Source organism: Plectropomus leopardus, chromosome 14 (genome assembly GCF_026936395.1).
Source record: "Plectropomus leopardus strain MGB_pleo_1.0 chromosome 14, ASM2693639v1, whole genome shotgun sequence".
NCBI lineage: Eukaryota > Metazoa > Chordata > Actinopteri > Perciformes > Serranidae > Plectropomus > Plectropomus leopardus.
This window is the reverse complement of record NC_142189.1, coordinates 18,787,469-18,792,247: the sequence shown is the minus strand read 5'-3', so window position 1 is coordinate 18,792,247 and position 4,779 is coordinate 18,787,469.

Below are 4,779 nucleotides of genomic sequence, written 5' to 3'. Positions count from 1 at the left end.
CGTGCCATACTATAGCATGTTGAAAAAAGGACCAAAAAAAGGCCAAAAAGTCATATTATCGCATGTTGAAAAAATGGACGAAAATCGCATAGTATAGTAAGGCAAAAAATCTCAAATTTTGACACGTCCAAAAAATGGCTGAAAACCACTTATTATAACTCGTAGAGACGTGCCATACTATAGCATGTTGAAAAAGGACCAAAAAAGGCCAAAAAGTCATATTATCGCATGTTGAAAAAATGGACGAAAATCGCATAGTATAGTAAGGCAAAAAATCTCAAATTTTGACACGTCCAAAAAATGGCTTAAATCCACTTATTATAACTCGTAGAGACGTGCCATAGTATAGCATGTTGAAAAAAGGACCAAAAAAAGGCCAAAAAGTCATATTATCGCATGTTGAAAAAATGGACGAAAATCGCATAGTATAGTAAGGCAAAAAATCTCAAATTTTGACATGTCCAAAAAATGGCTGAAAACCACTTATTAGAACTCGTAGAGACGTGCCATAGTATAGCATGTTGAAAAAAGGACCAAAAAAAGGCCAAAAAGTCATATTATCGCATGTTGAAAAAATGGACGAAAATCGCATAGTATAGTAAGGCAAAAAATCTCAAATTTTGACATGTCCAAAAAATGAGTAAAAACCACTTATTATAGCTCGTAGAAACGCGCCATAGTATAGCATGTTGAAAAAACTGCCAAGAAAAGGCAAAAAAGTCATATTATCGCATGTTGAAAAAATGGACGAAAATCGCATAGTATAGTAAGGCAAAAAATTGCAAATTTTGACATGTCCAAAAAATGGCTGAAAACCACTTATTAGAACTCGTAGAGACGTGCCATAGTATAGCATGTTGAAAAAAGGACCAAAAAAAGGCCAAAAAGTCATATTATCGCATGTTGAAAAAATGGACGAAAATCGCATAGTATAGTAAGGCAAAAATTTGCAAATTTTGACACGTCCAAAAAATGGCTGAAAACCACTTATTATAACTCGTAGAGACGTGCCATAGTATAGCATGTTGAAAAAAGGACCAAAAAAAGGCCAAAAAGTCATATTATCGCATGTTGAAAAAATGGACGAAAATCGCATAGTATAGTAAGGCAAAAAATCTCAAATTTTGACACGTCCAAAAAATTGAGTAAAAACCACTTATTATAGCTCGTAGAAACGCGCCATAGTATAGCATGTTGAAAAAACTGCTAAGAAAAGGCAAAAAAGTCATATTATCGCATGTTGAAAAAATGGACGAAAATCGCATAGTATAGTAAGGCAAAAATTTGCAAATTTTGACACGTCCAAAAAATGGCTTAAAACCACTTATTATAACTAGTTGAGACGTGCCATACTATAGCATGTTGAAAAAAGGACCAAAAAAAGGCCAAAAAGTCATATTATCGCATGTTGAAAAAATGGACGAAAATCGCATAGTATAGTAAGGCAAAAAATTGCAAATTTTGACACGTCCAAAAAATGGCTGAAAACCACTTATTATAACTCGTAGAGACGTGCCATAGTAATGCATGTTGAAAAAAGGACCAAAAAAAGGCCAAAAAGTCATATTATCGCATGTTGAAAAAATGGACGAAAATCGCATAGTATAGTAAGGCAAAAAATCTCAAATTTTGACATGTCCAAAAAATGAGTAAAAACCACTTATTATAGCTCGTAGAAACGCGCCATAGTATAGCATGTTGAAAAAAGGACCAAGAAAAGGCCAAAAAGTCATAATATCGCATGTTGAAAAAATGGACGAAAATCGCATAGTATAGTAAGGCAAAAAATCTCAAATTTTGACACGTCCAAAAAATGGCTGAAAACCACTTATTAGAACTCAGAGGCGTGCCATAGTAATGCATGTTGAAAAAGGACCAAAAAAGGCCAAAAAGTCATATTATCGCATGTTGAAAAATGGACGAAATCGCATAGTATAGTAAGGCAAAAAATCTCAAATTTTGACATGTCCAAAAAATGAGTAAAAACCACTTATTATAGCTCGTAGAAACGCGCCATAGTATAGCATGTTGAAAAAACTGCCAAGAAAAGGCAAAAAAGTCATATTATCGCATGTTGAAAAAATGGACGAAAATCGCATAGTATAGTAAGGCAAAAATTTGCAAATTTTGACACGTCCAAAAAATGGCTGAAAACCACTTATTATAACTCGTTGAGACGTGCCATACTATAGCATGTTGAAAAAAGGACCAAGAAAAGGCCAAAAAGTCATATTATCGCATGTTGAAAAAATGGACGAAAATCGCATAGTATAGTAAGGCAAAAAATCTCAAATTTTGACACGTCCAAAAAATGGCTGAAAACCACTTATTAGAACTCGTAGAGACGTGCCATACTATAGCATGTTGAAAAAAGGACCAAAAAAAGGCCAAAAAGTCATATTATCGCATGTTGAAAAAATGGACGAAAATCGCATAGTATAGTAAGGCAAAAAATCTCAAATTTTGACATGTCCAAAAAATGAGTAAAAACCACTTATTATAGCTCAGAGAAATGCGCCATGGTATAGCATGTTGAAAACGCCAAGAAAAGGCAAAAAAGTCATAATATCGCATGTTGAAAAATGGACGAAAATCGCATAGTATAGTAAGGCAAAAATTTGCAAATTTTGACACGTCCAAAAAATGGCTGAAAACCACTTATTATAACTCGTAGAGACGTGCCATAGCAATGCATGTTGAAAAAAGGACCAAAAAAAGGCCAAAAAGTCATATTATCGCATGTTGAAAAAATGGACGAAAATCGCATAGTATAGTAAGGCAAAAAATTGCAAATTTTGACACGTCCAAAAAATGAGTAAAAACCACTTATTATAGCTCGTAGAAACGCGCCATAGTATAGCATGTTGAAAAAACGGCAAAGAAAAGGCAAAAAAGTCATATTATCGCATGTTGAAAAAATGGACGAAAATCGCATAGTATAGTAAGGCAAAAATTTGCAAATTTTGACACGTCCAAAAAATGGCTGAAAACCACTTATTATAACTCGTTGAGACGTGCCATACTATAGCATGTTGAAAAAAGGACCAAAAAAGGCCAAAAAGTCATATTATCGCATGTTGAAAAAATGGACAAAATCGCATAGTATAGTAAGGCAAAAATCTCAAATTTTGACACGTCCAAAAATGGCTGAAAACCACTTATTATAACTTCGTAGAGACGTGCCATAGTAATGCATGCTGAAAAAAGGACCAAAAAAAGGCCAAAAAGTCATATTATCGCATGTTGAAAAAATGGACGAAAATCGCATAGTATAGTAAGGCAAAAAATCTCAAATTTTGACATGTCCAAAAAATGAGTAAAAACCACTTATTATAGCTCGTAGAAATGCGCCATGGTATAGCATGTTGAAAAAACGGCCAAGAAAAGGCAAAAAAGTCATAATATCGCATGTTGAAAAAATGGACGAAAATCGCATAGTATAGTAAGGCAAAAAATTGCAAATTTTGACATGTCCAAAAAATGGCTGAAAACCACTTATTAGAACTCGTAGAGACGTGCCATGGTAATGCATGTTGAAAAAAGGACCAAAAAAAGGCCAAAAAGTCATATTATCGCATGTTGAAAAAATGGACGAAAATCGCATACTATAGTAAGGCAAAAAATCTCAAATTTTGACACGTCCAAAAAATGAGTAAAAACCACTTATTATAGCTCGTAGAAACGCGCCATAGTATAGCATGTTGAAAAAACTGCCAAGAAAAGGCAAAAAAGTCATAATATCGCATGTTGAAAAAATGGACGAAAATCGCATAGTATAGTAAGGCAAAAAATCTCAAATTTTGACATGTCCAAAAAATGGCTGAAAACCACTTGTTATAACTCGTAGAGACGTGCCATAGTATAGCATGTTGAAAAAAGGACCAAAAAAAGGCCAAAAAGTCATATTATCGCATGTTGAAAAAATGGACGAAAATCGCATAGTATAGTAAGGCAAAAAATCTCAAATTTTGACACGTCCAAAAAATGGCTGAAAACCACTTATTATAACTCGTAGAGACGTGCCATAGTATAGCATGTTGAAAAAAGGACCAAAAAAAGGCCAAAAAGTCATATTATCGCATGTTGAAAAAATGGACGGAAATCGCATAGTATAGTAAGGCAAAGAATCTCAAATTTTGACATGTCCAAAAAATGGCTTAAAACCACTTATTATAACTCGTTGAGACGTGCCATACTATAGCATGTTGAAAAAAGGACCAAAAAAAGGCCAAAAAGTCATAATATCGCATGTTGAAAAAATGGACGAAAATCGCATAGTATAGTAAGGCAAAAAATTTGCAAATTTTGACACGTCCAAAAAATGAATAAAAACCACTTATTATAGTTCGTAGAGACGCACCATAGTCATGCATGTTGCAAAAAGGGCCAAGAAAAGGCTAAAAAGTCATATTATCGCATGTTGAAAAAATGGACGAAAATCGCATAGTATAGTAAGGCAAAAAATCTCAAATTTTGACACGTCCAAAAAATGGCTGAAAACCACTTATTAGAACTCGTAGAGACGTGCCATAGTATAGCATGTTGAAAAAAGGACCAAAAAAAGGCCAAAAAGTCATATTATTGCATGTTGAAAAAATGGACGAAAATCGCATAGTATAGTAAGGCAAAAAATCTCAAATTTTGACACGTCTAAAAAATGGCTTAAAACCACTTATTATAACTCGTAGAGACGCGCCCTAGTATAGCATGTTGAATAAATGGCCAAAAAAGGCCAAAAAGTCACAATATGGCATATTGAAATAATGGCAAATAGTCAAG